Source organism: Hypanus sabinus, chromosome 20 (assembly GCF_030144855.1).
Source record: "Hypanus sabinus isolate sHypSab1 chromosome 20, sHypSab1.hap1, whole genome shotgun sequence".
In the NCBI taxonomy this organism is placed as follows: Eukaryota; Metazoa; Chordata; class Chondrichthyes; order Myliobatiformes; family Dasyatidae; genus Hypanus; species Hypanus sabinus.
The window spans coordinates 8297436-8324124 of NC_082725.1; the positions used below are offsets into that span (position 1 = coordinate 8297436).

At 40.0% G+C, this 26689-nt stretch overlaps 1 protein-coding gene across 7 annotated transcripts in view; it reads left to right on the forward strand.

The window, feature by feature from the left end:
• Nucleotides 1-26689, forward strand: part of rbms3 (RNA binding motif, single stranded interacting protein) — a 1202299-nt gene that overhangs the window by 1142963 nt on the left and 32647 nt on the right. The window lies entirely within an intron of this gene.

Here is a 26689-nt window from a genome sequence, read left to right on the forward strand (position 1 = left end):
GAGGGTTCTCAGCCTAAAACATCAACTGTTTATCTCTCCATAGATTCTGCCTGAACTGCTAATTTCCCTCAGCATTTGGTGTGTGCGTGCCACTGTAAATTTCAATGTTTCCATGTATATATACAAAAAGATCTAATCTTTATCTTTTAAATCTTTATTAAAATAATGTCCAGTAATTATTGGTTGAAGTTTTCACTGTAATCTTCTGTCACTAGAATGCAGAGACTGCCAGTAAATCAAGAATAACTTGAGTGGTTTTTGGGCAAATTTACTTCTTGCTTCAGGAAGTCCGCACAGTTCACTATACATCAGTGACGAAATAGGTTTATACTCACTGGCCTATATTAGGTCTTAATTTAATTTGAAACTGCAGTCCTGTGCAGTGGCACAATTAAACATTTCATTATGAGAGAAAATATCACTCCCATCCTACCTACTGTGCATTTTCTTCCTGTATCTTTTAGAATTGATTTAAAAGTTCTCTTAACTTGTCTTTAAAGCTCTCAATGGTCTGGAACAGGAGTACATCACATAATTGTTTTCATTTTATAATCCTGCTCGAGCTTTCAAGTCTTCTTCTGCTGGTCTCCTAACTTTAAATAATCTCCCTCAAAAGATAATTGGTGGTTCAGAAGATGATGGTAATGCACCTTAAAGCTGTTTGCCGACTGCCCTAAAAGTTCAGAAGGACAATAAGAAGATGATAATTGGCATGTCAGCTTTTTTGAACTGCACACCTAAATTGTGGAATTCAATACCTAAAAAAAAAAGGATGCAGACTCAGTTGACACTTTTAAACCCCAGCTCAAAACGTATTTATTTAACCTTGCTTTTAACTAACATCACTTGTCTGCTATTTTCATGTTTGTGTTTCATCCCACTGTAAAGCAATTTGAAATGCATCGTTTGTATTAAAAGTGCTTTAGAAATAAGCTATTATTTTTATTATTATTATTACTGCTACTATTACTAACGTGTTACAATTCACTAATCATACTGGTAGGGCCCTCCAATGATGGACTGCAGTTTGGTTATGTGGTAGGATGCAACTATAGAGTTGGCAAGTCACCCCATTGCTGCCAGTGAGCTGTGTACAATTTATTCTATGGGCTCATTTACTCTGCTGTTTGAGCTAAACAAACATTTACTACCAGCTCATTTCAGAGTATTCTGCTCATTAAAAATATGAGGTATAAACATTAATAAAATGGTTATTTTCTTAATCATCTTCTGGCAGTCATTAGGATGAAAGTGAAGTCGAAACCATGGAGCAATGTTTGTATATCTATAATGTGAGATGAAATTACTCTGATAACAGAACATAGAACAGTACAGCATGGCACAGGCACTTCAGCCGATATTGAGCCGACCTGCTACTTCATTAGGAGTGGAAACTGATGTGATATTCTGCTGCTGTGACCCTTCCACTCAAAGGTGTGAAATGTTGTGTGTTCAGAGATGCTCTTCTGCACACCGCTGTTGTAACACATGGTTATTTGTCACATTTTTTTGGCTTTTCATGCCATCCTCTGTAAACTCTAGAGACTGTGCCAGGACATCAGCAGTTTCTCAGATACTTAACCCATCCCGTCTGGCACCAACAATCTTCCCACAGTCAAAGTCGCCCCATTCTGGTTTGGTCTGAACAACAGCTGCATCTCATTACTATGTTTGCATGCTTTCATACATTGAGTTGCTGCCATATGATTGTTGTTGTTCCTTTTCGAACCTTGTGGTACATCGGGCAGCATTTCTGTCGTTTCCATAGCATTTGACTTTCTTAAGAAGCTGGGTTGCTCACTCAACGGTCAATCTACCACAGTTGCAAAGCATGCAAGCAGCCAGCCGGTTTGGAACTCGGGACCATTTGCTGTAAAGTCTGGTGCTGATACCACACAACCACCAGCCAGCTTAGCCATATTGACTAATTAGATAATTGCATTAATGAGCAGCTGTACCTAATAAAGTAGCCACTGAGTGTACTGGGCATGAATGCCTTGCACTCTGAGCTGGGTCCTGCCCACTGAGGCGGGACACCAGTTAGATAAAATGCATGAGATGTGGATGTCACAAGTAATAAACGGGGAATAGATACATAGGGGTCTGCCGCATAAATGTAAATAGCAACGAGGGCAAAGTAAGTTAATTCTTCTTTCACAGAAAATACTGTTGCATTTCATGATTCTCTCATGTCCAAGATACTAGAGTTAATGACCAACAGAGGTAAAACAAAGAGCAGCAGAGTGCCTCCTGCACCTAATAAAGTGTCCTGCCGTTGTAGCACATTGACTTCAAGGTTTGGCATGTTGTGCATTCAGAGATGCTCTTCTGCACATCATTCTTGCCACTCGTGGTCATTTGAGTTCCTGTCAGCTTGAACCTCTCTGGCCCATTCTCCTCCGACTTCTCTCATTAATGAGATGTTTTTGCCCACAGGACTGCCACTCACTTGATATCATTTTGTTTTCGCACCATTCTCTGTAAACTCTGTTGTGCTTAAAAACTCTCAGGAGATCAGCAGCTTCTGAGATACTCAAACCACTCCGTCTGGCGTCAGTGATTTTTCCACGGTCAAAGTCACTTGGATCACATTTCTTCCCCATTCTGGTGTTTGTTCTGAACAACAACTGAACCTCTTGACCATGTCTGCATGTTTTTATGCATTGAGTTGCTGCGACATGATTGACTGATTAGATATTTGCATTAACATGCAGGTGCATGGGGGTACCTAATAAAGTGGCCACTAAGTATTTTGTGTATTTAAATCTACTCCACAATCAACCTAACCCATCATTCCTGCACAGTCCGTAACCCTCCATTTTTCTTACATCCTTGTGCCTATCTAAGAGTCTTCTAAAAGTCCCTATTGCATCAGCCTCTGCCACCACTTGTGGCAGTGCGTTCCAGACACTGTCCACTCTCTGTGTTAAAAAAACAGCCTTTGACGTCTCCCCAAGGCTTTCCTCCAGTCATCCAAGATGAATGTTATTGGCCATTGCTGCCCTGAAAAAATTAATCAGTGAACATTGAAGAGGCAGAGCCTGCTCATGGGCAACAGCTTGCTCGCCATATTGACTGCCCTGGCTTGCATATCACGTAGACAGCTGGGACGCAATGTCAACCTCAACCAAGGGAAGGCATCATTTATAGCCATGCCTCAGAGATTCAATGACATTGTAATACTCTTACGCATCTGTAGCTGAATAATTTAATGTTCTTGATGATGTACAATGCCAGTATTTGGTATAAAAAAAACTTGGCTAAACATCCAGCTTCAGTGACTGACATGAAACAAATCATACAATATTGAACACAAGAGATTCACATACACAAAATGCTGGAGGAACTTAAGTCAGGCAGCACCTATGGAGGAGAATAAACAGTTAACATTTTGAGCCAGGAACCTTCAAAGACTGAAAGGGAAAGGGGAAGAAGCTGAAATAAGAGGGTGGGAGGAGGGGAAGGTATAACAAATTAACACATGACTTTTGTATGTACATTAAGAGCAAATACACCTACATTTTGTGGCTGTTCTCACATTACATGTTAGTTTTTCTGTACTTTAAGTAGTTTTGCCCAAGGGATGCTTATATCTAGATTCTCCAAATAATCTTTAGAGCATCCATCTGTCCCTTTTGTATTGTTCTCACTGACTCAATTACCAATACAAGCCAATCACAGTAATGAGAGAGACTGCAAATGCTGGAAATCCAAAGCAACACACACAAAATACTGGAGGAACTCAGCAGGGCAGGCAGCATCTATGGAAGGGAATAAACAGTCAATGTTTCAGTCTGAGACTCTTCATCAGGACTGGAGAGGAAGTGGGAAGAAGCCAAAATAAAAAGGTGGGACAGAGGGAAGGAGTGCAAGCTGGTGGGTGATAGGTGAGTCCAGTGAGGGTGGGTGGAGTTGAAGTGAGGGGCAGGGATAGAAAAGGTGGAAAATATAAAGGGCTGAAGAAAAGGGAATTTAATGGGGTTCCTCTGAGGACTGTGAACTGAAATAAAGGGAAGGAGAAGTGGAACCGGAGGGAAGTAACGGGCTGCTGAAAAAAGGTTAGATAGGAACCAATATGGTACTTGGAAAAAGAGAGAAAGGAGAAAAATTACTAAAAGTTAAAGAAATCAATGTCTCATATACAGTAGGTTCTAGTTAATTTGGAAATAAGGAAGAATTTGAAAATATCAACAATCATCTTGAATGTTACAATGAAAATGAAGATTTGAAGAATTCAATTGTCAATATCATTGTATGAAGGCAGTTCATTATCTATATTAGGTGTCTGATGATTTTGTTCATTTACAGTCAATCAAAAGAACATGTCAATGTACACTGGATGAATTCCTGTGTCAATAACTATCAGGAACCAATACACAGTTTTATAGTACTGTAATAGTATTGATAATATTCTAATTTGTTCTGTATTTCATTTAAACACATAATTGTTAAAGTTAAAGTGTCTTTTTTATACCTTTTTAACTATTTCCATGAAACTTTGGCTAATTGGGGCAGCTGCTTAATTGGCACAGAATGTACTGTCCCTATGTACCCCAATTAACTGGAATCCTTTGTAGTTGTAATTCAATTTACAGCATTGTTAATCCCTTGTCTCCACAGATGTTGATTGACTTGTTAATTTACATCATATAATCGTGTGCTGTTCTCAATATCTTACATTTGTTCCCATCAAAATTTGAAAGTGGAGTGAAATATGCACCCGATACTGTCATGTGCGTTTAGTATGAGCCATCGGGAACCATCTCTCCTTTAAGACCATAAGATATAAGAGCTGAATTAGTCTACTCGGCCCATCGTGTCTTCTCTGCCATTTTATCATGGCTGGTCTATTTTCCCTCTCAACCTCATTCTCCTGCTGTCTCCCCATACCTTTGGCATTCTCACTAATCAAACCTTTGCTTTCTGGGAACAGAACTTACAGCTTGTTACATTTTTTTCTAAGACAATCTCAGTTGTCTTTTCACAGTTTGGATTTCTTCTGCCTGATGTCACAAAAATGGGGCAACTTGTTCCTCCATGATCAGATTTATAAATAAAATGCATTGCCAGCATGGAGACCCGTTGTGCTAAGTCAACTTCTGATGCTGCTTGAGGCCAACTTTCTGAAACGGACTTTACAGCGGGCTGTCTCTCTGCAAATGATTTCAAAGTACCAAGTACAAATTAAATTTAATATCAGAGTACGTACATGTCACCATATACTACCTGGAGATTCATTTTCTTGCGGGCACTCATGGTAGAACAAAAAAATCAATAGAATCAGTGAAAAACTGCATACAAAGACTGATGAACAACCAATGTTCAAAAGAAGACAAACTGTCCAAATACAAAAAAATCTAAATAAATAATTAGATAGGTAAATGAAATTTGAGGGGAAATAGAGCATTCTCCGTCTTCTTGGAATTATTAAACATGCTGATTGACACCAGGGGATCCCAGCCCAGCACCTACTTAAAATGGAGAAGCTTCTGGAAAGACACTGAGGTTCTCAAGTCTCTAAGTGAGAAGCAAAAAGAGGTCATGCAAGTGGTAAAGTCAAAGTAAATTTATTATTAATGTACATATATGCCCCCTTGTAATATCCTGTGATTCATTTTCTTGTATGCACATAATGTACAGGAGATTAAAGAAATACAATAGAATTTATGAAAAACTGTAGATTAACAGTGACTAACAACCAATGTGCAAAAGAAGACAAATTGTACTAATAAATAAGTCAATAAATAATACCGAGAACATGAGTTGTAAAGAACCCCTGGAAATGTGTCTGTGGGTTGTGGAATTAGTTCTGTGCTGAGGTAAGTAAAATTATCCACATCAGTTCAGGAGCCTGATAGTTGGAGGGTAATAACTGCTCCTAAACCTGGTGGTGGAGGAACTAAAACCCCGTACCCCCGCTCAATGCGAGCGGCAAGAAGAGAACAAGGCCTGACTGCCGGGAGTCCATGATGATGGATTCTGCTTTCTTGTGAAGTTTGGAACATCCTAATCAAAGTTCAAAATTCAAGAGTTCAAAGTAAATTTTATTATCAAAGTACATATATGTCACCATATTCAGCCCTGATATTCGTTTTCTTGGGGACATACTCAGCACAGCATTTCTATAGAATAGTAACTATAACACAATCAATGAAAGATCAACCAGAGTGCAGAAGACAACAAACTGTGCAAATGCAAATATAAATAAATAGCAATAAATAACAAGAACATGAGATAATATGATGAAGAGTCCTTAAAGTGAGATTATTTGTTGTGGGAGCATCTTAATGATGGGGCAAGTGAAGTTGAGTGTAGTTACCCCTTTTTGTTCAAGACCCTGATGATTGAGGGGTAGTAACTGTTCCTAAACCTGGTGGTGTGGGTCCCAAGGCTGTTGTAACTTCTATCTCATGGCAGCAGTGCGAAGAGAGTATGACCTATGTTATCTGTGTACATCCTACAAAAAAGACCCTTCAGTTACCTGAGAACCCACAAAGCTGGCAAGTCATCAAGGGAATGCCACCGAGTTCGGAAACAGTTGTTGCTGTGCAGCCATCGGACTCCTGACTGGCTTTCTCACCTCAACGCTGAACTGACTCGACAACCCACAGACTCACCTTCTGCTGCTCATGTTCCCAGTATTATTTATTTACTTGTTTATTATTTACATGATTTGTTCTCTTTTGCACTTTGGATAATTGTCGATCTTTGGTGTGAATAGCTTTTCATGGATTCTATTGTTGTTCTTTGTTTTCCTGTGGATGCCTGCAGGAAAATGAACCTCGAGGTTGCACATGGTGTATATGCAGTACTATGCAAAGGTCTGAGGTGCACTAGGTTTTTTGTAATGTTCCACAGAGCCCTGATCACAACATTACCGAGGCTGTCTGGGATTACCTAGAGAGACAGAAGCAAGTGAGACAGCCAAAGTCTGGAGAGGAACAGTGGCAAGTTCTCGAACCTACGAGCGATTTTCTTATAAAAACTGCATGACTGTGGACCTAAGAGAATTGATACAGTTTTAAAGGGGAACAGCGGTCACACCAAATATTGATTTGATTTAGTTTTTACTCTTTACTGCTCTTTATAGTAATTTCTTTGATCTTTAGAAGCTTTTCAGTTCATTATTTTTGGAAGCATCTTTACAGAATTTTTTTACATGTGCCTAAGACTTTTGCAGGTAATGTGATAATAAATTTACTTTGGACTTTGAAGTTCAGGTGATGCAAAATAGACAAAAGTAGATGAGAATTAGAAAGCTCTCACAAATATGTCTTTTTTTCTTCCACGGGGCATGGGTGAGAAGAAAGGTCTCATGCTAACAATAACTGTGTTTCATCTCCTGTAGCATTAGGGGAGACTGGATTCAAGTTAATGCCGAATAGCTTTCCATTAAAGGCAGCAGTGTAAGAAGGTGCAAACATTGACCAGAACAGAAAACATTACATAGTTGCAGTAAATTGAATGTTAATAATTAAGGACCACCAACCAACTGAAAGCGTTCAGAGTATTTTGTTATGCTACAAAACTCTCAAATCTCAGGCCAGCCTGGAAAAGTTCAGTGAAGGGTTATCTTACACTACCAATTATATTATTAGCAAACACTGAGGTCTGATTCATGGTCTAACAGTGAACTCTAGTTGCACTCTGTGGATTTGGCCCAGCAGAAGCAATGTGATTTTACTTATAAAGATGGGTCTTTCTCAAGAATCCCTTCATAGTGTCTCCTTCTCCAACTACACAGATATGATTAGATTCAAGATTTTGATGGATTTATCACATGTACTTTAAAACGTACAATGAAATACACCATTTGCTTTAACAACTGACACACCTAAGGATTGTGCTGGGGGCAGCCCGCAAGTGTCACCACATTCTGGTGCCACTGAAACATTCCCACAGTGCTGAGCAAAACAACATTGAACACAACAAAACAGAACAGAACTAGCAGCAAAAGAACCAGTAAAGCAAACCCTTTCGTGTGTGTGTTTGGCTCTCTCTCTCTCTCTCACACACTCACACACACACACACACACATCAAATATAGAGTGGAGGCCAGGCTTCTAACTTCTCCACATCCCTGTCTCTAACTCCTCCACATCACTGTCCATGAAGCCTAACCTAACCCCCAACTCCTCTTTCTGATCACAGAACCATCCATACAAATTTAAAATACAGCTAAGTCCGGGCCACGAACTTGACAAAGACAGCAGCTCAGCATCATTTGGACTAGAACATGATTGGATTGGTGCTGGGATACTGAACCTCCGCACTTGACTTTGTACATACACTCCAGATTCCAGCATTTCTTCCTCTTTGTCTCCTTCACACTGAGTGGGAGTCCAAAACAATTCATTCACTAATGGCTTATGCTAATATTATGCTTTCGCATTGGAAATTCTTGAAAAAGTTTACAAAGCACAAATATTTTGCTTTGGATTTCCAAATGTTGCACCTAATTTCAGATTATATAGTACATCTTTCTGAATTTTTTAAATCACCAACACACTTTTCGCTTTGGGTGTTCATACAACTTAAATACAGTAGTGTGGATAATTGAAGCATATTTTCATTTAAATGATTATTCTGTGTCCTATTGTCAAATTAAAATTGACTCCATTTCTGAGTAAATGCTTTAGAATTTATACAAGCAATGGCTGCCGCCCAATTACTCTCAAATATCACTGTTACCCAAATCGGGATAGGAAGAAGCCGTAGGTTTGAACGGTGTTAGCCTTAAATTAACCATTATATCCAAAAGTTCATATCCATCTGACCTTGTCTATGTTGAACACAAGAACTTCTGCAAATGCTGGAAATCCAGAGCAACAGACACAAAATGCTGAAGTCAGGCAGCATTTCTGGAAATGAATAAACAGTCCATGTTTTGGGCCAAGACCTTTCAGCAGGACTTGAAAGGAAGGGGGAAGATGCCAGAGTAAAAAGGTGGGGAGAAGGGAAAGAGGATAGCAAGAAGGTGATAGGTGAAGCCAGGTGGGTAGGAAATGTGAAGGGCTAGAGATGAAGGCATCTGACAGGAGAGGAGAGTGGACCATGGGAGAAGAGGAAGGAGGCTGAGCATCAGGGGGAGGTGATAGGTGGGTAAGAAGAGGTAAGAGGCCGGAGTGGGAAATAGAAGAAGAGTGGAGGGGGGAGGGTTTTATTTTTAGCAGGAGATTAATGTTTGCTTATTAGTTGGTTATTCAATCAATCACTTGAATTAGCTATATTGAGTACTCTATGTTTAATTGAGAGTAGCTACAGGCTATGAGCTGTGTTTCTCAATGAGCAAGATTTTTTGTTCAGAATAGCATTTTTAGTTGAGATGCTGTTTACTTCTTCTATTTTTGTTGCCTACATACCCCAAAATTTGCCGAGAGTTAAACTTTAATGTATTCTAAAGTGAGAAATGTTAAATTAATTAAACCTACTATTGGACAGTTGGCCCATTGACTGCAGTACACCGAGACAAGATCATAAAATACCAGCACATCCAGTGGATTCTGATTAATTGGGCCATCACAATTTGTTCTTCAGTTAGATGGTAGTTTATCTTTTCCATGAAACTTCAACTCATTTGGACAGCCACTTAATTGGGCCAAAAAATACCAATCCTGGTGTGTCCCAATTAGCCAGTATCTACTATATATACCTTTCTTTTGTCATATTTTGGATTCACTGATACTTATTTTGAGCTATTAAGGACCAAATACTATCAAGAAGAAGGTACAGGAGCCTTAGGTCCCACAGCACAATTCTTACCCTACAACCATCGGTCTCCTGAGCTGGTGTGGATAATTTCATTCACCACAACACTGAACACAACCTATGGACTTAGTTTCAACGGCTCTATGACTCACATTTTCAGTATTATTTGTTTATTTCTTTCTTTCTTTTTTATATTTGCTCAGTTTGTTTTTTTTTACAATGGTTGTTCTGTGTGGAGTTTTTAGAACACAGAACATAGAATAGTACAGCACATTACAGGCCCTTCGGCCCACAATGTAGTGCCGACCCTCAAACCCTGCCTCCCATATAACCCCCCACCTTAAATTCCTCCATATCTGTCTAGTAAACTTCACTAGTGTATCTGGCTCCACCACCAACTCAGGCAGTGCATTCCAAACACCAACCACTCTCTGAGTGAAAAACCTTCCTCTAATATCCCCCTTGAACTTCCCTCCCCTTACCTTAAAGCCATGTCCTCTTGTACTGAGCAGTGGTGCCCTGGGGAAGAGGCGCTGGCTGTCCACTCTATCTATTTTGATTGATTCTATTGTACTTCTTTGTCCTACTGTGAATGCCTGCAAGAAAATGAATTTCAAGGTAATATATGGTGTCATATACATACTTTGATACTAAAATTACTTTGAATGTTGAAGGTCTGAAGTATGAATCTGTAAAAAAACGATGCTTACAGGGTGTCACAGCTGTTGTGCAGGGCAGGAGGTTATTACAGTGGAGTTCACTGACATGAGGTCCTTCATTTGTATGTTGCATGTGTAGTCTCAACCCCTACACAGTGTCTGCATGCATTCAAAACAGTAAGTGTCATCACAGAGAGCAAACAGCACCACTAATTTCTGAGAAGATTTTGTAGATTTGTCACATTACCAATAACTTTGACCAGCTTCTGTAGATGCACACTGTCACGTATCCTAACCAGTTGCATCACAGCCTGGTAGAAAACACTTATGCGCAGGAATAGAGAAGTCGACAGAAAATGGTGGATACAGCCCTTCCTACCATTGAGCATATTTACAAGGAGCATTATCATAAGAAAGCAGCATCCATGATCAAGTCCCCCCACCACCCAGGACGGGCTCTCTTCTCGCTGCCGCTATTGGGAAGGTGGTACAGGAGCCTGAAGTCCCACACCATCAGGTTCAAGAACAGTTATTACCCTTCAATGATCAGACTCCTGAACCAACAGTCACTCACCACCACTTTGAACTGACTGCACAACTCTACAACTCAGTATTTTACCAGTTATTACCCTACAACCATCAGTCTCCTGAACCTGGGTGGATAACTTCCCTCAGCGCAATTCTGAAACTGATTCAATGACCAAAACACTCACGTACAAGGACTCTTTACAATCCATGTTCTCAGTATTATTATTTTATTGGCACATTTTATCTCCTGTTGCACGTTGGTTGTTAGTTTTTGTTTTCCTATAGATTTTTGTAACATCAATTGTAGTCATTATTTTTTCCGTAATTTTGTGCAATAAAATGTATCCCAGAGTAGTATAGGTACCTCGATAGTAAATTTGCTTTGAAGTTTGAAAAGCCACTGGTGAATGGGTTAATGTGCCCAGAATGGAACTGCTTAGAGAAGATGATTATTGTAAGTCAGAATACAACACTACATTGACAGCAGATTCAACTCAAACAACTGAACACATTCAGGTGGAAGAACGCCTGCTAATGCGATGTAAGGCTTTGATCAACCACCTACCATTTAATTACTGATTGATTCTTTTGCTCAGAACTGTCATATGGAGGACAAGAAAATTAAACCCATTTTATACTGTCTTACTAAGAGAAGTTTAGAAATAGTTTAAAGAGAAATTGGGTTTATTTGTCACATTATGTACTTTGAAACATACAATGAAATGCAGCCTTTGTGTCAAAGACCAACACAGTTGGAGAATGTGCTGGGGGCAGCCCGCAGGTGTCTGATACCACGCTTCTGGTATCAACATAGCAGGCCCACAACTTATTATCACTACCCCATGCGTCTTTGGAATGTGGGAGGAAACTGCAGCAGCCAGAGGAAATCCGGGAATTGAACCACAATCTTACATTTGTAACTGTAATAGCGTTGCACTAACTGCTCCACTACAACCCCATCCTATAATTTTGTAATGACGCCTGATGAAAGTAATGTTTGAACTTCAGGTTTTAGGATTTGTTCTCCGATAGACAGTCAATCACAGTCACTGTCTGGGTGGTGAAGTTAAAATGCCCTCTTTCTTCTGTCTCCTTCCTCCTCCCTATCTCTTGGTATAGGCCCATCAGGCCTTTCAAGCTGCACCACCCCAGCAATCCCCGACAACCTGACTCTAACTTCATCAAGGGACAATTTACAATGAGCAACTAACCTGCCCCTACCGGGTACGTCTTTGACTGTGGGAGGAGACCGGGGCCGCTGGGAAAAACACACACATTCTATGGTGAGGACGCACAGGGACTCCTTACAGAGGAGACCAGAATTGATCTCTGAACTCCGCTGCCCCGAGCTGTAATAGCATCGTGCTAGCTGCTGTGCTACCATGGCACCCACATTTCCGCGGTGCCTGAGGACAATTAGACAACCATTCAATAACCAACAGGCATCTGATGGTCAGCAGGGCCTGTGGCTGTGCTGTATGCTTGGATTGAAGCCTGATGGCCAAAGCCTGCGGACTGATGGCCTGTTCTGAGGTTGAAGGACTGTCCCCGTGGTTGGCTAGGAGGGAGAAAAGGAGCTTTTTTTGCTGTTGTCCTGGTGCCTGTTGTGTCCTGTGTTGTTCTGCTGAACGTTAAAGACATGCTATGTTAGTGCCAGAATGTGTGTCAACACTTTTGTGGGCTGCCCACTGCACATCCTTGGGTGTGTTGCTTCTGAATGCAAACAACACATTTCACTGTATGTTTCGATGTACATGTGATAAATAAATAAATCTGAATCTTCATGATTCTGAAAATTCTTTCTGTCGCACACCAACTCTTTCTGTTAATCGTTTAATCGAGTGTTCAAAGAAATGAACGCAGATTGCTGACACTTTAACTGTGTAAAGCAATAATAACTTTGATGTCAAAATTCTGGCAGATTTTTATCAGCTTTTCATTTATCCGGTGTGTCGCTAAGTCATGCAGAAAAGGAATGTACCAGATTAAACCCGAGTGCTGAGTTAGTATTTGTGGTCAATTTAGATTGAAGTATCAATGCTCCACTTGGCCTCAGGGTCCCAGAGAAAATCATCCTGTTCTGATGTGGAAGCTTTCAAAAGGGTACAGAGGGGATAATGTCACTCAAATTCACTTGCCCCATCCGTGAACTGTTCCCACAACTTATGCACACACTTTTAAGGACTCTTCATTGCATGTTCTTGATATTTAGAGCTTTATTATTTATTTATTTATTTTTGTATTTGCACAGTCTTTTGCACACTGGATGTTGCAGTCTTTCATTGGTTCCTTTATAGCTATTGGATTTTATTGTGTGTGCCCTCAAGAAGATGACTCTTGTATATAGTGACCTGTCTGTACTTCGATAATAAATTTACTTTGAACTTTGAATTTACCAGGATGTTGCCGGATTAGAGAACAAGTCTTATGCACATAGGTTGAGCAAACTTGGGCTTTTCTCTTTGGGGTGGAGGAGGATGAGAGATGATTTGATAGAGGTCCACAAGATGAAAAGAGGCATAGATCAAGTGGATAGCTAAAGGCATTTTCCCAATGACTATTTCAAAGGGGCATAATTTTAAGATGATTGGAGGAAAGAGTAAGCGGGATGTTAGAAGTACATTTTTTTTACAGAGGGACAAGTGGTTGCCTAGCACACCAAGCCAGGGATAGTAGTAGAGGAAAACACACTTTAGGGACTTTTAAGAAATGCTTAGATATACAAGTAGTTTCTAAAATAATGGAGGCTATTGGGAAGGAAGGGTTGGATTGATCTCAGTGCAGGTTAAAAGGTCAGCACATCATTGTGGGCCAAAGGGCCTACACCTGTGCTGTTCTGTTCTATGTTCTATGATTGCTAACTTACCATCGCATGATGTTCGGGATAATGTATTTAGTGTACAGTTCTGCGCCTTCATCTCACAATCAATATTTTGATGCAGAATAGACATGGCATCTTCCTATTTATCATTTAAACACATCCTGCTGGCTCATTACACAATGAACCACAGCCTCTGTGTAATAGTTATGTAAAGGGATCCCAGTTGTTAACATGGATGTTTTAGTTCTTTATACCATGGCCCATCTAATCTAATAATGTGCCTATTCCCATCAAACAGCACCTGGACCATAGCCCTCCATACCCCTACCATCCATGTACTTATCCAAACCTCATTGAACCCTCATCTACCACCTCCGATCCAACTTGTTCCACACTTGCACCACCCTTTCAGTGAAGGAACTTATGTCCCTATTAAACATCTCACCCTTAACCTATGACCTCTAGTTCAAGTCTTACCCAACCACAGTGGGGAAAAGGCTGCATACATTTATCCTATCTAACAGGTTACCAGGCTACTGGGAAAAGCTCCTTTCGCAATGGGAAAACAATCAACGGGGAGTTACAAGCATGTATGCAGAGGTACAGGGAAACAGAGAAATTGACAGAATTGCTGTGTTATTAACTGTCTTGGACACAACAGGACAAATTGCCACCATCTGTGTTGGTATAAGATTAAACTGATAATTTTTTTTTACTTTTTAAAAATATTTTTATTGAGATACAGCACAGAATAGGCCCTTACAGGCTTTTGAGCCAAGCGGCTCAGCAACCCCCAGGTTAACCCTAGCCTAATCATGGGACAATTTTCAATGACCAATTAATCGACAAGCCCGTAAACCTTTGGAATGTGGGTCGAAACCGGAGCATCCAGAGGAAATCCACGTGGTCACAGTGGGAACATGCTGACAGCAGTAGGAATTGATAGCAGGTCACTGGGCGCTTTGAACAGTATTTTCAGACCATTGAACAGTACTGCTGTCAAAAGAAAAAACGTCATGGCATATGTGAGTGATGATAAACCTAATTCTGATATGGGTCTCTATTGTGAACTGAGAGTGGGAAGGGGGCAGGGAGAGGGGAATCATACTGATCCAACAATGATCTCATCTTCATCAAGGATCTAACTTTCCGCTCAGACGATTTCAAGTGGTTGCTTTTAAATATGATAAAGTGGTTTTGGTTGCATGAGAATACACAGATTTTCCTGAGATACTGACCCAACAAAATCATAACCATCACAGTCTTGAAAATTTTAGTTGACCCATCCCTCATAGAATCGTGTGTGTGTGTGTGTGCGTGTGCCTAAGACTTCTGCACAATACGGTATGTCATGAAATATGTTGTGTTATGGCCGCAATACATAATAATGAAGAACTATAACTTACAATAAGAAATATATATAAATAAAATTAAATCTGTTGTGCAAAAAGTGAGCAAAATAAAAAAAAAAGTACTGTATAGCAAGGTAGTGCTCATGGGTTCATTGTCCTTTCAGAAATCTAGAAACATGTAAACATAGAAACCCTACAGCACAATACAGGCCCTTCGGCCCAGGATGCTGTGTCAATCATGTACTTACTTTAGAAATTACCTAGGGTTATCCATAGCCCTCTATTTTTATAAGCTCCATTTATCTATCCAGGAGTCTCTTAAAAGACCCTATCGTGTCCACCTCCACCACCGTTGCTGGCAACCCATTCCATACACTCGCCACTCTCTGTGTTTTAAAAAAATTTACCCCTGTTATCTCCTCTGTACCTCCTTCCATGCACCTTAATATTGTGCCCTCTCATGTTAGCCATTTCAGCCCTGGGAAAAAGCCTCTGGCTATCCACATGATCAATATCTCTCATCATTTTATACACCACTATCAGGTCTCCTCTGATCCTCCACCACTCTAAGGAGAAAAGGCGAAGTTCACTCAACCTATTCTCATAAGGCATGCTCTCCAATCTGGGCAACATCCTTGTAAATCTCCTCTGCACCCTTTCTATAGTTCCCACAACCTTCCTGCAGTTTGGAACTGAGCACAGTATTCCAAGTGGGGTCCTATGTAGCTGTATCATTACCTCTTGGCTCTTGAACTCAGCCCTATGATTAATGAAGGCCAATCCACCGTATGCCTTCTTAACCACAGAGTCAACCTGTACAGCAGCTTTGAGTGTCCTATGGATTCAGATCCCAAGATCCTCCACACTGCCAAGACTGCCAAGATGATGACAGAGGGGAAGAATCTGTTCCTAAATTCAGTATACCAGAATGGATTTCCCCTTCTAGCAGTGTGAAGTTATCCAGCAGTGTTTGTGTGAGTGCTGAATGTGTCAACATGGCATTAGAAAGTTCCAGCATCTTTCTCATTGGCACGTACAGATCAGGGTGCAACTTTACACCACGTCAAGATACTGCTGCCATGCTGGTATTATTGACATGATCAACACAGCATGTTGAAAAGCCATTAGGAGGGTCAGGAGAGTGTGGCTGCCGGCTGCTGAGAGGTTGATAAAATTATATTTATTGGTATCATAAACTGTATCAACCCCAGTCTCAAGAATTACAGCTACTTCATTAATGTAAATGAATCTCTGTCGAGGGATTGTGATTGATTTGAGACACAATCAACCACAAAATACTGAATGTGTCTATTATTTTTGTGCAAGTGTTAGTCCTTTATCTATGCAAGCCATAAGACATAGAAGCAGAATTAGGCCATTCAGTCTTCTCCACCATTCAATCGTGGCTGATCTATTATCCCTCTCAACCCCACTCCCTTGCCTTCTACCCATAACCTTTGATGCCCTTACAATCAAGAACCTATCAACTTACACATTATACCTAATGACTTCACCTCCACAGCCATCCGTTCCAATGAATTCCACAGATTCAGTACCTGACTAAAGAAGTTCCTCTTCATCTCTGTTCTAAAGGGATGTCCTTCTAATCTGAGTCTGTACCCTCTGGTCCTGGGAAACATCCACATCCACTCTGTCTAAGATTTGTAATATTTTATAAGTTTCAATGAGATCCCCCTCCCACCCCTCATTCTTCTAAACTCCAGTGAGTATAGCCCAGAGCCATCAAGCGCTCCTCATACATTAACCCTTTCATTCCTGCGTCATTCTTGTGAACCTCCTCTGGACCTTCTGCAGTATTCAAATGCTTTTGCTAAAAGCATCTCTAGTTTCCACTGAATCAAGAACCAACTTTATTTGCTAAGTACATTCACCATGTATTAGGAATTTGTGTGTTAGCACAATTTGCAACAAAAAATAACATTCAACAATATAAAGAATAAAGGGTTATATAAAAATAAGGGGTTCAACTCCCAGCACTGTCTGTAAGGAGTTGGTATGTTCTCTTCGTTTCCTCCTATTGCTCCAGTTCCAAAGATGTATAGTTAGGAATCGTAAGGTGTGGGCATGTTGTGTTGGCACAGTAAGTTTAGTGACACTTGTGGGCTGCTCCAGCACAACCCTCATTAATTTGATGTAAACGACTCCTTTCATGGTGTGTTTTCATGTACATGTGTCAAATAAGAGTAATCTTTCTATAGGTATTGGGGCAATAAACATTTCCTTAAAAAAAAAGGCACTTTGATATTGTTCTCAGCAGTATCAAACTGTTAACTCAGTCATCGAATCCGTAGGTGTTAAATCACAGAAATAAAATGCAAGGACAGCTCCTTTTCTGCATTTCTTACTTTACTAATGTACACATAAATACATTTTTACTCTATGCAGAAATCCCACAGTCTGTAGTACAAAACTTCTTTCTGCAATTCATGTTTAGGTAGATATATGTTTGCCTGCATCATTACTGGAAAATTTAACAAGAAGGATTCAGCTTTGTTTTTCTAATTATTGATTACAGTCAAACAATCTATATTTATTTCTAGATCTATATTTAATTACAATTCTGTAATGTTGGAAGACTGGATCGTCGATTTCTGTTATTTTTGTTTGGTAGGGGAAGGTCCCATTACTACGTTGGATAATTGAGATTCAGACAAAACATAGAAACATAGAAAATAGATGCAGGAGTAGGCCATTCAGCCCTTTGAGCCTACACCACCATTCAGTATGATCATGGTTGATCATCCAAATCAGAACCCTGTACCTGCTTTCTCTCCGTACCCCCGATCCCTTTAGCCACAAGGGCCATATCTAACTCCCTCTTAAATATAGCCAATGAACTGGCCTCAATTGTTTCCTGTGGCAGAGAATTCCACAGATTCCACCACTCTCTGTGTGAAGAAGTTTTTCCTCATCTCGGTCCTAAAAAGCTTCCCCTTTATCCTTAAACTGTGACCCCTCGTTCTGGACTTCCCCAACATCGGAAAACAATCTTCCTGCATCTAGCTTGTCCGATCCCTTTAGAATTTTATATGTTTCAATAAGATCCCCCCCCCAATCTTCTAAATTCCCACGAGTATAACCCTAGTCGATCCCGTCTTTCTTCATATGAAAGTCCTGCCATCAATCTGGTGAACCTTCTTTGTACTCCCTCTATGGCAAGAATGTCTTTCCTCAGATTAGGGGACCAAAACTGCACACAATATTCCAGAGAAAAGTAGTTACTCTGGGTAGCCTCCAACTTGACAGCACGAACATCAATTTTTCTTATTAGCTATAATTTCTCCCCCCTTCCTGTTCTCTCTTTTTTCATTTACTATCCCGACTCCCTTCTTATCTCCTCTTCTCCCCACCTACCCATTACCTCCCTCTGTTGCCCCTCCTCGTCCCTTTTCTCCAATGGTATTCTCTCCTCTCAGATTCCTTCTTCCTTCACCTTTCCAAGCTATCGCCACACAACTTCTCACTTAATTTCCCCCTCCCCCACCCACCCATAAGACACAGCAGCAGAATTAGGCTACTTGGCCCATTGAGTCTGCTCTGCCATTCCATCATGTTGATCCATTTCCCTCTCAGCCCCAATCTTCTGTCTTCTCCCTGAATCCCTTCATGCCCTGACTAATCGAGAATCTATCAACCTCTGCCTCAAGTATATCAAATGACTGGCCTCCACAGCCGCCTGTCGCAAGAATTCCACCAACTCTACCCCCTCACCTGGTTTCATTTATCACCTACCAGCTTGTCCTCATTCCACCAGTCCTGGTGAAGAGCCTCGACCGGAAATATCAATTGTTTATTCTCCTCCATAAATGCTGCTGAGTTCCTCCAGCATTGTGTATGTGTGTTGCTCTGGATTACCAACCTCTACAGAAGCTCTTGTGTTTATAGTTACTACGATTGGTTAGTATCAGTAATTAAGTCAATGACATCAATATTAAAGGGACAGATCGATACTTACACTAAAGAATCCTTCAAAAACATAGATATATTCAACCCTTGGGCAAAGCTACTTAAGTATACAAAACCTCCCATGTAAGCTGTGAGCAGTTTTGGCTTCCAGGAAAAGATGTGTTAGCATGAGAAGAGGGATCATTGACATCTAAGAAATGCTTAGATAGAATGAATGTGGAAACGATGTTTCTAAAGTGAGGGAGTCTAGGAACAGAGGGAGATCCCTTTAGACCAGAGATGAAGAAGAATTTCTTCAGCCAAAGTGTGGTGAATCTGTGAAGTTCACTGCCACAGGTGCTTCAGAAGCCAAGTCACTGGGTATATTTAAAGCAGAGTTAGATCGGTTCTTGATTAGTCAGGGAGAAGGCAGGAGAATGGTGTTCAGTGGGATACCAAAGGGGCTATTCTTGCCCCACCACAACCTATGGACTCACTTTCAAGGACTCTTCCTCTCATGTTCTCAATATGTATTGTTTATTTATCTATTATTATTATTACTTCTTTCTTTCCGTACTTGCACAATTTGTTGTCTTTTGCACACCAGTTGAATGCCCAATTTGGTGCGGTCTTTTGTTGATTCTATTATGGATTTATTGTACATGTCCACAAGAAAATGAATCTTAGGGTTTAGGGTTAGGCAGAGGATGGTGCTCGGAGAAGCTGTGCTGGAGGGGACGGTCGGAGGTTCGACGGACTCGGAGCCCGCTGCGGTCAGGTCACTTTCGGTGTGAGCTGTGTCTGCAAGGCTGGGTTCGATGGAGCTTTCATTGTATGCTGTGTCTGCAAAGCTGAGTCAGGCGGCGCTGTGGAAGTCCATAGCAGGGGTATTCCCTTCTGCCGCCTGCGTGGGATGGCGAGTCTGTCAGGACCCTGGGGACTTGTGGAAACTGTGTGGTGGTTTCTTTTGAACTTATAGTCTTTTAACATCTTTGGACTATTTTTACCATACCCATGGTCTGTTTTTTTTTTATCAAATTATGGTATTGTTTGCACTGTTGTAACTATGTGGTTTTGTGCAGGTCTTGTAGCTTTAGTTTTTGGTCTTGTTTGTCTGGTGGATTTGGAGCTCCTTTCTGGGGAACACACTAAGACGGTAGCGCGATATTAATACGCAGCTGCCTCTCCGGACTCTGGATTGGGGATTGCCAAACGTTATGTAGATTTTCTGGTGTAGTCTATCTTGTCATGTGCTTTGTTGATATAATTCTGGAGGAACGTTGTCTCATTTTTTAACTGCATCGCATTTGTGGTTTTTAAATGATAATAAACTGAATCTGAATATATGGTGACATTAGGGTTATATATGGTACTTGGAACTGAAATCAGCCCAGGTGGACTGAAGGGTCTTGGGCTCCTTTGTTTCCATCCATAGATTTGTTTTATTTATTTATTTTGAGGTACAGTGTTGAACTGGTCCAACGAGCCACAGCACCCAGCAACCCTAGCCCAATCACAGGACAATTTCATACAATGACAAGTTAACCTACTGATCTGTACACGTTTGAAATGAGGGAGGGAATCAGAGCACCCAGAGGATGTACAAACTCCTGAGGGATAGTGTTGGAGTTGACCTCTGATCTCTGATGCCCCAAGCTGTAATGGCATCACGCTAACCGTTATGCTACCTAATAATTAACAAGTAGATAAGTCGTGTGAAACTGCTGGCAAGACATTCCAGTTCTTATGGGGCTAGTCAGCTCTGCTATTGATGCCTGTATAAACACTGTAATGAACCAGAAGGTACCAACAGCCTGATAGAATTTTCTTTTAATGGAATTATGTTAACACCTTTCTAGTATTTTAGGTTAACATAAAGCATAAACATGAGCATCTTTGGCTATCTTAGTCATCTGTAAGATTGGGGTTCAATTCCCACCGTTGCCTATAAGGAGTTTATACATTCTCCCTGTGATTATTCGGATTTCCTCCATGTGTTCCAGTTTCCTCCCACATTCCACAGATATACAAGTCATGGTTAGTAAATTGCAGGCATGTTATGTTGCTGCCGGACACTCGCAGATTCCCCCAGCACATCCTTGACACAAGCAATGCATTTCAATGTTTCAATGTACTTGTGACAAATGAAGCAAGCCTTTAATCTTTATTGTTGTTCATTATCAAACATGTTGCTCAAACATGTGACCTCAAAAGGGTACAGGTGTAGATTGGAATATACACTGGTGATATATGGTGACATTTTGTAGGCAGCTCACAAAATTCTTAGATATAATTCTGAACTGCATCGGATTGAAAGGTCAGAGCTAAGATGATGATTGTTAATAAAAAGCAGTAGTAATTGTGAAAAAAAATAAATTACAGCTGACTTTCAGAATGCCCCGGAGAGTTGCCAATTTGGAAAAGTGCCAGTTGATAACTGTGGGTGAATCAGTACTAGCACACTCCAAGTAAGTTGCAACGCAGTCTGTTTCCCATAAAATATAATTGAAATAAGGTTGTGTTTGGAAGTAAACAGCATTCATTATTATGATTCAGGCAGAAGGTACAGTTTGTACAACTGTGCTCATCCTGTTACCAACAAGAATTTTTATTTTGTTGTAATCATCAGAAGATAACACAGTTCACCCTTGATGTGGTGAGCAGTCCAAAATTAATTGATGCCCATCAATAAGTAGCCTCACTCAGTAATTCACCATGAACTATAACTGATAAACCACACTTACAGTGTGCCAGTCACTGTACTGTGAGAATGATCAAAGTCCACATGGAATGTTTTACAGCACCATCAACCCAGGTTCATTTCCTGTAAGCAGTTCGTACGCATCTCCAGTGACCGTGGGAGTATCTTCCGGCTGCTTCGGTTTCCTCTCACATACAGAACAATGCAACAATCTTGGGCACCATAGGTTTTTTATATGGTTTCAGATGGTCTGGCCTCTACAGAGCCCTGATCTCAACATCATTCAGGTTATCCGGAATTACCTGGAGAGACAAAAGTAAGAGACAGCCAAAATCAGCAGAAGAACTAGCAACTTCTCCAAGACACATGGAACAACCTACCAATCAATTTTCTTATAAAACTGCAAGAGAACTGATGCAGTTTTAAAAGCAAAGGGTGGTCACATCAAACATTGATTTGATTTAGTTTTTTACTGTTTACTATTCTTTATAGTAATTTTTTGATATTTAGAAACTTTTCATTATTTTTGAAAACATCTTTGTGTTACAGAATTTTTTTTTAAATGTGCCGAAGACTTTTGTACTTTCCAAAGTTGTACAGTTAGTAAGTTTTGCATGATATTTTGACACCAAAATCATGGTCACACCTGCGGACTGCCCTTGGCACATCCATGATCTGTTTAGTTGTTGACACACAATGACAAATTTTACTGTAAGTTTTGATGGAACTGTGGAAAACCTTTATCTTCCAATCATCTTGCCGATCATCACTGGACATCTCCTCCTCCACCCCTAGTTTAGCACCTTTAAAGGGACCCTTCCATACAAATCTCTTTTCTCAAATTTTTCCATGTACCAGTGGCAGATGGAATTGGAATTGGTTGATGGTTGTCACATGTACCAATGTACACTGAAAAGCTTGTCCTGCATACAGTTCATACAGATCAAACCATTACACAGTGCATAAAGTTAGAACAAGGAAAACAGTAACAGAATGCAGAATACAGTGTAACAGCAACAGACAATGTGTAGTGCAGGCAGACAATAAGGAGCAATATCATAAAAGGTAGATTGTGAGGTCAAGAGTCCAGCTTATCATATTAGACAACCATTAATCATCTTACAACTGCAGGGTAGAAGCATGCATAAGCCTGGTGGAATGAGCTTTCAAGATTTTGCATTTTCTTCCTCACTATTCCTCTTTACCGCTCTTTATTCATTCATTCATTCATTTATTTATTATTTTAACATAATCGTTCGTTCATTATACGTCATATTGTATGATGTGGGTGACGATTGTCTTTCCATGACCATGATTGTTCTTGGCAAATTTTTCTACTGAAATGGTTTGCCATTGCCTTCTTCTGGGCAGTGTCTTTACAAGACGGGTGACCCCAGCCATGATCAATACTCTTCAGAGATGTCTGGCTGACATCTGTGGTCGCATAACCAGGACTTGGGATATGCACAAGCTGTTCGTACGACCATCCACCACCTGCTCCTATGGCTTCACATGACCTTGATCAGGGAGGCTAAGCAGGTGCTACACCTTGCTCAAGGGTGACCTGCAGGCTAGTGGAGGGAAGGACTGCCTTACACCTCCTTTTGTAGAGGCGTATCTCCAAATTGTAATTTATAGTACTTATTTATGTCTTGCACTGTACGACTGCCACAAAAGAAAAATTTCAGAAGAGGTGTCAGTGATAATAAACTTGATTCTGATCTTCTGCCTGATGGGAGAGGGGAGAAGAGGGACCGTGCTTATAGGCTTTTATATCACCTGCCTTTTTGTATCATCGTTTTTTTACCTTGTCCCTTCCCATCATCCAAAGATGGTCATTTCCAGTGAATCAATGATCATTTAGGTCATCTTCATTTCAAAACCATGAATGTTGTGAAAACGATTCAGAAATACACTATCTGTCCAAGCACAGATTTCTGGATTTATTTACACAAATATGGTGTGATACAGCAGCCGAGAGACTATTACTGGCTCACAACTATTCTGATTTACACCTGATTGTTAACTAGATCCTCTTAAGAGATAGATATTAAAATGTCTGCTTAACCCGGTATCTTCACGAATAACTTAATGTTTAAGGAAATTTTGCTATAATAACAAGTTTTTATAGTACTGTACTTGCTATTCCCCAGCTCTCCTGGACAGCCTACAGAAATAACAATGTAATTCAAGTATCACAGAAAATTAGGGCACCATGGTAGTGTAGCAGTTAGTGTTACACTATTACAGCTTGGGATGTCTGAGTTCTGAATTAATTCACAGCATCCTCTGTAAAGGGTTTTGAAGTCCTCACCGTGGAATGCTTGGATTTCCTCCAGGTGCTCTGGTTTCCTCCTACAGTCCAAAGACATACCTATTAGTAGATTAATTGATCATTGTAAATGGTCTCGTAATTAGGCTAGGGTTAAATCTGGAGTTGCTGGTGGCGCAGCTCGAAGGACCAGAACGGCCTATTCCATGTTTTATCTCTAAATATGTAAAATTAAAAATTCCTGAAGAAAATTAATAGGTCTGATCCACTTGCTTTGGGTTTCACTTACAGTACATTTGAGATCAAGTGGCTGTTGTGTTATTAGCTCTCAGTAGAAAGTATTAACTGAGCTTGATATTGCTTTGGAAAGGATTCACATGTACTTGACATGGAGAATTTCTACTTGATCTCTGGAAAATAGTAATGAATGAAAACACTTTAAATCATATTTTTATAATGAAAAAAAGGCAAAATAAATCTGATCTGAATGGTTTAATGAATGTCAATTGAGCTATGATGTGTAAACATCAGAATTATTGTTTGAAAAGCATGAGAAATGATTTTTCAATATCAAAACTAGATTTGTATATATTTTTATTATTATGAATACAAAGGAACAATGTAACTTTAAATTCCATAATGGCCATTATATTCAAATGTGATAACTATATTTTTAGAAACCATGGCACCATAACAAATTAAGTGGCCTTCTGGGATGATACACCCTTTCATGTCTGATGGGTCTTTCCCACCCATCTCAGCCACTCCTTGTGGATTAGCAGAAGGAACCCAGACCTGGGGTTCCCACTCTGTGATCCATTGACCGTTTCTTTAATGGTACTGGTCCATGGCTTAAAAAAGGTTGGGAACCCCTGGCCCAGAATTGTGGTCCTTCCCCAGTGGGACTTTGCATAGGCTGCACAAAGCCTCAGTACATCCCTCAGCACAAACTCCTGCAGTCCGAATGTACAGGCTTTTATCTTTTGTCTCTGCCTGTCTTTTTAGTGCATAGCAGAAAAGTTAAATTTGTCTGGTCACATACAGCAGTTGGGCTTTTTGGTGAAGGTTTCTACTGGCTGTTGTAATGAGGCAAATGTCATCAGCTGGATAAATGCAAATATGTAATAGATGGACTGTGCCGAGACTGGCATTGTTAAAACATTGTTTACACCCTGCCTCACCGATGATATGACTGGTATGAAATAGTTATATTTGCACAAATGAAACAGACCAAACTCAGTTTGGTAACTTTTGTTACCTAATTACAAAGTTAATCAGTCCTTTAACAACTTGATAATAAGACCATAAAACTTAAGAGCAGAATTAGGCCATTTGGCCCATCGAGTCTGCTCTGCTATTTCATCATGGCTGATCCACTTTCCCTCTCAATCGCAATCTCCTGCTTCTCCCTGTATCCCTTAATGCGTTGACTAATCATGAATCTATCAACCTCTGCCTTATATATTTCAGTAATAGTAAATTCAATACTTAATATTTCAGTACATTAAACCTTACTGTCACTGACAATTAACAGTCAGAAATATGCATTCTCATAATATTGGGTATTCAATTTTGTACAAAATCTTCAAAAAAATTACAATATTTGTATTTATATTTTTATTTTCATTTTTGCCTTCATCCAACTTTCTTTTCTCTCTCGATTTTCTCTTTGTGCCTGGTTTGACACTGACTTCACCCATTCAGGCTAACACTTTTTTCCCCCAAGTCCTGACATTGTCAATTTAAAATCATACGTAGAATATAGAACACTACAGCACAGTACAGGCCCTTCAGAACATGATGTTGTGCCAACTTTTTAACCTACTCCAAGATCAATCTAATCCTTTTCTTCTACATATCCCTCAATTCTTCTACCATCCATGTACCTATCTAAGAGTCTTTTCAATGTCCCTAATGCAAAAGTGATATGGTTTCTCTATTCAGTCTAGCTCCCCTCACTGTGAGGTTATTAACTTGTGCTTTTAGTATCTTGCCTAAAAACCGAAAGTTCATTATTTAAAGGTTCATCACACTGCTCACAGAAACCACTAGGTGCCCTGCTGCATCAAACTCAGAGTTATTAATGCTCTAAGACAGACATGGCGAACTTTTCAGAGAGCGTGTCCTCAAATAAGCAATAATCTTCTAAAAAATTCTCCTGCCTGTCATGGTAATTTTAAGCAGAGATTATCATTGATTAATGAATTAGTAACAGTAATTATGGAAAAAGGATGAGCCCTGTTGATTATTTACATATATTCATTGTTTTACTGTTAATAAAAATAGAGACAGTACATTCTCCCCGTGACTGTATTCTAAATACATTTGGTTAGGTTTAGTAAGTTGTATGCATGCTGTGTTGCGGCCAAAGGCACGATGACACCTGTAGGCTGGCCCCAGCACAACCATTGCTGGTCTAGTGTGGCACCAGTGACATTTCACTCCTTGTTTCAACGTACATATGCCAAATAAAACAAATCTCCCGTTTCAATATCAATTTTTTTAACCTGTGTAACAATACACACATAAGTATAAATCCAATCTGTATTTTTATTGGTAGGTGAAGCTATTTTTGTTTTGGGTTCCTAGTTTTCAGCTGAAAGATGCTTCTGATTTGGATGTTAATTATCCCTTTACAAGTTTATGACACATGAGAAAAGGAGATTATACCTACAGACTTCATCATAGATTTACTTATTATTATTTATTTAGAAATAGAGTGTGGACAGGCCCTTTGGGCCA